Genomic DNA, 10,749 nt, shown 5'->3' on the forward strand with positions numbered 1-10,749 from the left:
CTTTAATACTGTCTACAGATGTGATCTCCTCACCTAAAAAAAGATATCCTGGCACTGGAAAAGGTTCAGAAAAGGGCAATGAGAATGATTTGGGGCTTGGAACAGGTCCCGTATGAGGAGAGGCTAAAAAGATTGGGACTTTTCAGTTTAGAAAAGAGGAGGCTGAGGGTGACATGACAGAGGTACATAAAATTATGACAGGTGTGGAGAGGGTGAATAAGGAGAAGTTGTTTACTTGTGCCCATAATGCAAGAACTAGAGGACACCAAATGAAATTAATGGGTAGCAGGTTTAAAACTAATAAAAGAAAGTTCTTCTTCATTCAGTGCATAGTTAACCTGTGGAACTCCTTGCCAGAGGAGACAGTGAAGGCTAGGACTATAGCAGAATTTAAGAAAGAGCTAGATAAATTCATGGAGGTTAGGTCCATAAAAGGCTATTAGCCAAGGGTAGGAATGGTGTCCCTGGCCTCTGATTGTCAGAGGCTGGAGATGGATGGCAGGAGACAAATCGCTTGATCATTGTCTTCGGACCCCCACTCTGGGGTACCTGACACTGGTCACTCTTGGCAGACAGGCTACTGGGCTGGATGGAGCTTTGGGCTGACCTACTATGGCCATTCTTATGTTCTTATGGAAAATACAGATCTTGGGGCTTCTGAAATTTGTAGGTCTCCACAAGATGACATGCTGGTTATGTCTACATGTGAGCAGTTTGCACCTGGGACCAGGTGGCCTAGTGGGTCTTCAGCCCACCCAAGAGTCTATGGGTTAAGCTTGGGGCATGGCCACGAGAATCTAGTTCACCCGTGGTGGGAGAGGGGTTCCGTGGCAGGGCTCCCCACTCCCTTCAGTGCCTGGGGGAGGGTCTTGAGCTGCGACCCCCGGTTGCTGACCGGGTGGCAGCTCTGGCTTGTGGCCTGCTGCCTCAGAGCCAGCTCCTGCCTCTTGGCTGGTCAGCCCCAAACTGGGCTGGCTTCCTTCCTTTTATACCCCTCCAGGCCTGACACTGGCTGCAGGTGAACTGGGGTGGGACTGATTGGGCCAACCGGCCTTGTTTAACCCCTGCCTTGGCTGGCCTCCCTCTCACACATCCACCAACCTCAAGACCCCCATAGGGGTCTGCCCCTCCCCCAACTGTGTTCCTTCTCCCCTGGAAAAGAAGTCTGCATTTGCATGATCCTTTCCTGCACGATGCTGGATCTGGAAGGAGAAGGGTTGGAGGGAGAGGTATCACCTCATGATTCTGGGGTTTGTCCCTTTCATCAGCTGTAGCCAGCGCAGGGGGGCGTGGTCAGTGACGAGGGTAAAATGTCTGCCCAGGAGGTAGTATCGAACTGAGTCTATGGCCCATTTGACTGCTAGGGACTCTTTCTGTATTACTGAGTAGGCCTTCTCCCTTGGGAAGAGCTTCCAGCTGATATAAAGAATCGCATGCTCCTCACTTCACACAACTTGGGAGAGCACCGCTCCCACCCCGGCATCTGAGGCATCCATCTGTAGCAGGAACTCCTTCGAGAAGTCGGGGCTGTACAGGACTGGTTCTCGGCAGAGCTGGGCCTTTGGGGCCTGGAAAGCTTCCTCACAAGCCAGAGTTCATGGGACGCACTTGGGAACCTCTTTCCTCAGGAGGTCGGTAAGAGGGGCAGCGATGGAGAAGCCTGGGATGAAGTGGGGAGGAACCCCAGGAACAGGCATACCTATCCTTTTGAGGATGGAGGGGCGTACTGCTGGAAGGCTTGGACCTTCCCCACTAGGGGCATACCCTGGCCTTCCCCAAGGTGTACCCTAAGTAGGTGGTCTCATCCCTTCCGAGGCGGCATTTTGTTGGGTTCGCTGTCAGGCCCACTTCCTGGAGGGGCTGCAATACGGCAGACACATGTTGTAGGTGGGTTTGCCAATTGCAGCTATAGATCACTATATTGTCCAAATAGTAGTAGTAGGCATCCTTCGATCCCGAGGGATCATGGGTTTGCACCCCAGTTGGACTGATTCGAGCAGCATCTTCTGTGGCTGTGCAATCCAATCCAGGAGTGGCAGTCCTTTCCGCACTGTGAGCAGCAGTAGGCTGATGTCGCTCTGGTATCATGGGCACGGATCTTCCTGAGGGCTCTCCTGTCTTCCTCTTCCTTCACCAAGGTAGTTTCATACATAACAAGAGCTTCCTTCACTCCCTGTTTCCAGGCATGCCTGTCTGAGGCGAGCGAATGCCAGGTGTTCACACTGATAGCGAGAGCGCTGAGGTCACGCTTGCACGTGTCCTTGTAGCGCAATTTAGGTCGCCCTTTCGGCCTCTTTCCAGACGCCAGTTCGCCGAAGAGGAGGTCCTTCGGTATTCGGCCATCCGTCATGCGTGACATATGGCCCAGCCAGCGCATACGCCTCTGTTTGAGAAGGGTGAACATGGAGGCGGTGCCTGCCCTCTCAAGCACTGTGCTATTGGGGACCTTGTCCTGCCATGAGATACCGAGTATGCGCCTAAGGCAGCGCATGTGGAATGTGTTGAGCCGCTGCTCTTGTTTTGAGCGCAAAGTCCATGTTTCACTAGTGTACAGCAGTGTGCTCAAAACACAGGCTGTGTAAACCTGCACTTGGTGTGTACAGTGAGCTTATTATTAACCCATACTCTCTTCGTCAGCCTGGAGAACGTTGTGGCAGCTTTTCCAATGCGCTTGTTGATCTCGCTATCAAATGACAAGTTGTCCGAGATCGTCGAGCCTAGGTAAACGAACTCATGGACGACTTCCAGTTCATAGTCTAGCATGTTGATAGATGGCTCGTTACCCACGTTTTGGCCCATCACCTGGGTCTTCTTTAAGCTGATTGTGAGGCCAAATTCCATACATGCATCCGCAAAGCGAGTTATGAGTGACTGCAGTTCCTGCTGAGTGTGAGCAGCAATAGCTGCATCGTGAGCAAAAAGGAACTCCCTTAGACTCTTCGTAAGCACCCTGGTCTTCGCTCTAAGCCTCAACAGTTTGAAGAGGTTGCCGTCCATTCTTGTGCAGAGAGAGATGCTCTCTGTAGCAGTTCAGAAGGCATATTTGAGCAAAACTGCAAAGAAGATGCCGAACAGTGTTGGAGCCAGCACACACCCCTGCTTCACTCCGCTGAGAATCTCAAAGTGTTCGGATGTGGATCCATCGTATACAATGGTCCCCTCCATGCCTTCATGGAAGGCCCTAATAATGCTGAGAAGAGTTGGGAGACAGCCGATCTTAGCCAGAATCGCGAACAGACCTTTTCTGCTGACGAGGTCAAATGCCTTGGTCAGGTCGATGAAGGCAATATACAGAGGTTTGTTCTGCTCCCTGCACTTTTCTTGTAGTTGCCTAACAGAGAAAACCATGTCTATGGTGGACCGTTCAGCTCTGAACCCACACTGAGACTCAGGGTAGATGCTCTCCGCAAGAACATTGAGCCTCTTCAGAACAACACGTGGAAATAGCTTCCCCACGGTACTGAGAAGGGAGATGCCACGATAGTTGTTACGATCGCTTTTGTCACCCTTGTTCTTGTAGACAGTAACAATGTTAGCATCCCTCATATCTTGCGGTACGCTGCCTTCTCTCCAGCATTGGCAAAGTATTCCATGCAGCTCTGAAACTAGGGTACCGTTGGTGCATTTGAGGATTTCTGAGGGAATACCGTCTTTCCCTGAGGCTTTTCCAGAAGAGAGTGCTTTTAGCGTGACGCTAAGTTCCTCCAAGGTGGGCTCAGCATCGAGTTCAATCATGGTGGGCAGAGGCTTGATGGCATTCAGGGCTCTCTCTGTAACTACGGTCTCTCTGGCATACAACTGTGAGTAGTGTTCCACCCAGCGTTCCATCTGCTTGGTTCTGTCCTTCAAGACCTCGCCTGTGGCCGACTTAAGCGGTACAGTCTTTCTTTGTGATGGACCGATGGCCTGCTTGATCCCATCATACATTCCTCGCATGTTACCAGTGTCCGCGGCCTGCTGAATCTTGGAGCAGAGTTGGAGCCAGTAATCATTGGCACACCGCCGAGCAACCTGCTGCACTTGACTCCGAGCAGACCGGAGCGCCTGCAGGTTGACCTCACTGGGAGAGGACCTGTATGTAGCCGTGCCTGTCTCTTCTTCTCAGTCAGGGGCATCAGCACTTCAATGTGGGCTTCAAACCAATCAGCAGACTTGACTGTCTTCTTCCCAAAGGTAGATATCACAGTATTATAGATAGTGTCCCGTAGTTGTTCCCATCTCTTGCTGATATCCATGTCATCTGGGCGGGGCAAGGCCTCTTCAAGTGCTTGGACAAACTTGCATACTTTTGAAGGGTCATGAGTCTTGCCAGTGTCAATGTGCGGCCTCCCTTCCTTTTTGGAGCGAAAGAATCTTCGCGGCTGGATGTGCACCTCACTACACACGAGCAAATGGTCAATGTCACAGTCTGCGCTGTGGTAGCTACGTGTCACCCTGACATTACCTAAACGGCTGCGTTTGGTGAGGACGAGGTCAAGCTGGTGCCAATGTTTTGATCTTGGGTGTCACCACAAAACTTTGTGCTGGGGTTTGACGTTGAAGAAGGTATTGGTTACGCAGAGGTCATGTTGGGAGCAGAGTTCAAGAAGGCACTGTCCGTTTTCATTCATCTTCCCTGTTCCAAACAGTCCCAGACAGGATGGCCAGCTGTGGTGGTCGCTGCCAACTCTGGCGTTGAAGTCGCCAAGGATGAATAGCAGCTCATGGGAAGGTACCTCACTGATGGCAATGCTAAGTTCATCATAGAACTTGTTCATCATAGAACTTGTCCTTAACTTCCTGGGCAGAAGTTAAAGTAGGCGCATAGACGCTGAAGATGTTGACCATGCCCACTGGTGTTTGAAGCTGGATTTTCAGCATTCTCTCAGTTCCCACATTTGGTGGTATGACTGAGCCAACTAGGCTGTTTCTGATTGCAAAGCCAACATCACATAACCCGGTCTCTTCTGGAGGCTTCCCATGCCAGAAAAAGGAAAAGTCCTTCTCCCTGAGCCATCCAGAGGATGATAGCCTTGTTTCCTGGAGGGCCACGATGTCCATCCACAGTCTTCTCAGCTCTTTGTTAATGATTGCTGTCTTCCAGGGGTTACTAATGCTCTGTAGGTCTTCTGTAAGGCCCGGAGTCATGGTCCTTACATTCCATGTGGCCAGCCTGCAGGCTGGATTATTTTGTTGCTTGTTTTTTTTGCCTGGTGTAAGGTTAACGAGTCACCTGTCGGTGATTCCCTAAACCCCACACCCCCAGTGGAGCAAGTGGACCATGGCGAGGCAGCACCTATTTGGCTGGGGGCTGCCCAGCTTGAGGCGGGCAGTAGCTGCCCAGTGAGATCCGAAGACCTCTCCCACCGTCAGAAGCAACCCCTGGCACCTCACTCTACGCCAGTTGAGTGCAGTGGCTTAATACCAGTAACTGCTGCTTCCTGTGTTGTGTCACCACTCAGAAAGTGATGCTGAAGTGTCCTCTCCAGGGCGCAGGCCTGGACAAGTAAGTTTGAAGAACCAGCTGATGCCCAGCAGCAGGTTCCCCCTCTCCATGCCACTGACATAATCCAAGGGAAAGGCAAAAGCCAGTACAGCTTGGCACCAATGTCGTCGCAGGAGCTGCCAGAGTGAGATTGAGCACAACCTCAAACTGCCTTAGGGTCTCCATCTCTGGATTTTTCCTCGGGGTTTACTGCCAAAGCCTTTCCCATGACTAGGTATCACCGCAAGGCAGCGGAGGTTTTAAATCAGAGTTTCCTTCTCCTAGGTGGGCGGCCTTCCCAGGCTGACGAGCCCCATCTGTGCAAAGCAGCTGGTTTTAAGGCGCCAGTCACCCGCCTTCGCCCCTTCTCCTGTCAGTGCAAACAGTTTCGCTGGGCTTAGAAACTAAGCCACACGTGAAGGCCAGGAGGTGGACTTCAGTTGTCAGAGGCTATTGGAGACGCACGTCATGGGAGCATTTTATAGATAGTGGGAGCTTATCCCCGCTACCACCCCCGGCTATGACAACCCTTGAAACCATTGTCCAAATATGCTGTGCTATATTGGCTATGGGGACGAAGAAGCTGATCCATTAGACACTGGAACATAGCCGGGGCACCATGCAGCCTGAAGAGTCCAGAGTGGAGAAAGCCATCTTCTCCTTGGACTCAGGCATAAGGGGGATTTGCCAATAGCCCTTTATTAAGTCGAGGGTAGTGATGTATTCTGCTTCCCCCAGCCGATCAAACAACTCATCTACCCAGGGCATTGGGTAGGCATCGAATTTGGACACAGCATTCAACTTCCGGAAGTCGATGCAAAACCGGGTGCTCCCATCCAGTTTGGGGACTAGGACTTTTGGGCTTTTCCATTTGCTGAAAGATTCCTCAATTACTCCCAGCACTAGCATCGACTGCAGTTCTTGCTTTATCACCTACCTCAGCTTCTGGGGAAGGGGTTGAGGTGTCTCTTGGACCTTAACCCCGGGTTCGGTCTAGATATGGTGGACAGCCAGGTGAGTTTGACCGGATTTCGCGAAAAGACTGAGGAAAAGTTGGCAACTAACTGATGGGCCTGAAGCCTCTGTTCTGGGGTAAGGTTAGGCCCAATCTGTACCTCCCCAGGGTCTGCCACCTCTGGGGCCTGGGGCCCAAGTTCTGGGTCTTTATCAGTAGCCCTTCCTGGGCCTTCCAGGGTTTTAAGAGATTTTCATGTAGATCTGTTGCCTCACGCTTATCCAGCTGGTCTACCTCATAGTTCACTGGGCCCACTCGCCAGACAATCTCGTAAGGCCCCTGCCAGTGGGTGAGGAGCTTAGAGTCTGTACTTGGTAGTAGCAGTAGCACTCGATCCCCCAGCTGAAACTCACGGAGTCTTGCTTGTTTGTTGTAAGTGGCCTCCTGGGCCTGTTGTGCTTGGAGGAGGTTCTCTTGGGCAAATGTCCCTAGAGTTTCAAGCCTGGTTGAGCACATATTGCACCACGTTATTGCTTTGGGAGGGCTGTTCCTCCCACATCTCCCTTACTAGGTCCAGAATCCCCCGTGGCTGCCTTCCATACAGGAGTTCAAAGGGTGGAAACCCTGTGGAGGCCTGGGGCACCTCCTGAACTGCAAACATGAGGGCTGGGAGGAGCTGGTCCTAGAGATGTGCATCCATCAGCACAAACTTGCAGAGCATGGCCTTCAAAGTCCGATTGAAGCGCTCTACTAGTCTGTCACTCTGGGGGTGGCAGACAGATGTTCGGAGGGTCTTGATCTTTAGCAGCCGGCAAAGTTGTTGCACCGTTCGGGACATAAAGTTTGTCCCTTGATCCGTTAGGATCTCCCGAGGGACCCAGACCCGAGCGAAGAAGTTCATGAGCTCAGTTGCCACCCTCTTGGCACTCATGGAGCATAGCAGCACAGCTTCCAGTACTGAGCTGCATAATCAGCAACAACAAGGATGAATCGGTAACCAGCATCACTCTTCTCCGGGGGGCCAACTATATCGATGCCAGTCGTCTCGAAGAGTATACTCACGAGTGCGAGGAGAACTAATGGGGCCTTCTCCACGGACCGAGGTGCTGTGAGCTGGCACTCTGGGCAGGAGGCACAGAAGTCTGCAACCTCTCTGTGGATCCCAGGACACAAGAAATAGGCCAGGATCCTGGCCAATGTCTTGTTTCTTCCCAGGTGTCCCATCATGGGGAGTGCATGGGCAAGCCGCATGAGCTCTCTCCGGTATGGTCGGGGGACCAGGAGCTGCTGGTGCACTTCTCCCGTCTTTGGGTCCTTCTCTGTGTGGTAGCGACGGTCTCCCTGGATTTCAAAATGGGGGAACTGTCCTGCTGGATGGGCTCCAGTGGTTTCCCCATTCACTACTGCCACCTGATCATATGCTCAGCGTCTCATCCACCCACTGCTCCCCTACAAAGTCCGAGGGTCGTGCGAGGACTGCAGATTCAGGCAGTGGTGGTGGCTCCCTCTCCAGCTGATGGGGACCCGGGTACACCTGGGCTGGTGCAGGTCCCTGGGAAGTCTCTTCCCCTGGGTCCACCACTTCCCCTACTCGAGCCAGATTTGTGGTCCCTGCCTTTCCCATGCTCAGTGGCTGGGGTTGCCGTTCCCTAGCTGAAGGCTTCCCAAGTCCTGCTAGTAGATCGTGAAAATGTCCCCAGTCTCTACCTAGGCAAGGGCTGGGGCCAGGCCGACCATCACTGGTTCTTCGTGCCTTCTCACCCGTAAGGTCACCTGGGTGCAGGGATAGGCCTTCACATCCCCTGGGACACACTGCAGCCTGATGGTGCCTTGAGGGGGCCCTACATCAGGCACGAGCACTTGCCGAACCAGGGTCTGGGCACACCCTGAGTCGATCAGCCCAGTTGCCTCTGTCCCATTGACAAACACAGGGACGGTCAACTTGGCGGGGCCTTGGGGGTGTGCCCGTGTTTGTGGGATCCAGAGCTTCCCAAAGTTGCACTCCATTTATGGGCAGTCTCAGGACCAGTGCCCAATGCCCCCGCACCTGCAACGGGAATCCTGGTCTAGGGTGGCCTTCAGGGTGCCTCCCGGAGGGGCCCAGCGTGGGGATGGATGTTGAACAGCATCTCTAGGCTGAGAAATGAGTGGAGTCGCTGGTACATTGTCCGAGGGGTGGCTGGGTTCCCTACAGTGGGGCTGGTGGGCTGGTCCAAGGCCATGGGGTTGAAGTCCCAGGTTAGCTCGGTAACTCCGTGTCTTTCGGGGCCCAGGAGGGAGCGGCAAGTGCCGCAGCCCCCACTCCAGCCTTGCGACTCCTGGTCCTGCTCAGTCACTCATGCTGGGGTACTTCCGGCTGGCCTGGGGCCTAGAGAGGGAGTCATCTCTGAGGACTTGGCCGCTAGATAATTCTCCATCAACTGGATGGCTGCAGTCATATCTTCTGTGTGGTTCTTCATCACCCACTCCCTTCCCTCAGAGGGCAGAATGTGGATGAACTGCTCCAGCAGGATCTGCTCGGCCACCTGCACCCCGGATTTTGTTTTGGGCTTCAACCACCTCCAGCAGGCATCCTGCAGCTTCTGGGCGATGAGGCGGGGTCAGGCTCCCGGGGCCCATACTTCCCCCTGGAAGCACTGGCGGAAAGTCTCCTCCAAGATATCCAGGGCATCCAGGATTGCTGCCTTGACCTGGGCATAGTCCTGAGCACCTACAGCGTCCAGTGCCTGATAGGCAGTCTGAGCAATCCCTGTCAAGTAAGGTGCCAAGACGGCCGCCCACTGCCCTCAGGCCCACTAGGCTACGGTGGCCACCCGCTCAAAGGTCTCCAAGAATGCCTCTGGATCCTCTTCTGGGCCCATCTTTGTGTTTGATCGGTGCTGGTGCTGGCACCGGCGGCCCATCCGGGGGTGTAACCGGGAAGTCACCTGCTGCATCAGCTGTTGCTGGTGGGTGGCTAATTCCCCAGTTAGCTGCTGCTGCTGCTGCTGAGCCATCTCTTGGAGCAGCTGCCACTGTTGCTGCTGCTGCTGCTCCCACTGGCTGGCCTGTTGCTCCACCATCCACTTCAGCAGGGGCTCCATTGCTTCAGTGGTTCGCACTGGCTGGGTCTATGGCTGTCAAAGTAGGATGGCCCTTTGCAGGGCCGGGCTATGCCCACATTCTCCACCACATGTAAGCAGTTTGCACCTGGGACCGGGTGGCCTAGTGGCTACGCCCCCGGCCAGAGCCTGTTGGGTGCATCTTCAGCCCAACCAGAAGTCTATGGGTTAAGTTTGGGGCACGGCCCCGAGAATCTAATTCACCCTTGGTGGGAGAGGGGTTCCCTGGTAGGGCTCCCCACTCCCCTCAGTGCCTGGGGGAGGGTCCCGGGCTGCGCCCTCCAGCAGCTGACCGGGTGGCAGCTCTGGCTTGGGGCCTCCTGCCTCAGAGCCATCTCCTGCCTTCTGGCTGGTCAGCCTCAAACTGGGCTGGCTTCCTTCCTTTTATACCCCTCCAGGCCTGACACTGGCCGCAGTGGGGTGGGGCTGATTGGGCCAACAGGCCTTGTTTAACCCCTGCCTTGCCTGGCTTCCCTCTCGCACTTTACACTTCACTGCCGTGATCTGTCGACAGAAGTCACTGTCAGAAGAGATCTTCCAACAAAACATCTGTCAACAGAGTGAGTCCACACACAAAAGTGGATCGAAAAAGCGATCCACTGTGTCGACAGAGAGCAGCTGGACTGCCTGGCCCTCTCTGAAGAGAACAGCCGATTGGAAGCACAGCAGAGAGGACTGCCTCGTGACCTGGAAGCCCTGTCCGTCTACAGAGGGTCCCCCCCCCGCCCCAACCTGCCCCGAGTATCCACATGGCTTTTTTGTTGACAGATTCTGACAAGAAAGAAATTCTGCCTTGTGGTGGGGAGGCAGAAGGCTGTCAAAAAAAGTGCCGAGTTCTGTTGACAGAATGCATTCTTAGTATGGATGTTCTGCAGGTTTTGTCAATAAAATGCCTGTAGACGTAGCCACTCAGAAGGGAAGAGTCTCCTCCACACTGCAAGTGTTCTTGACAGACTCAGCAGGTTATGCCCGCCCCCCCAAACTAAGCCCTCCAAAACCATTTTAACTCTCTCAATACTTGTGTCTTTTGACCTGCACGTTTGTCTTTGAACAAACCTTGGAATGAGCGAATATGGTCCCACACACTTTTCTCCTAATTCCATTACAGTACACAATTTACTGCCCTGCCTATCCATTTTATGGCTGTCTTCCAACGTTGGGAAAAGAAAGGAGACATAATTGTTATTTGGTTCCCACAGGGAAAGAGAACTTTCTCCTACCGTTGGGCT

Source organism: Carettochelys insculpta, chromosome 1 (assembly GCF_033958435.1).
Source record: "Carettochelys insculpta isolate YL-2023 chromosome 1, ASM3395843v1, whole genome shotgun sequence".
Lineage (NCBI taxonomy): Eukaryota > Metazoa > Chordata > Testudines > Carettochelyidae > Carettochelys > Carettochelys insculpta.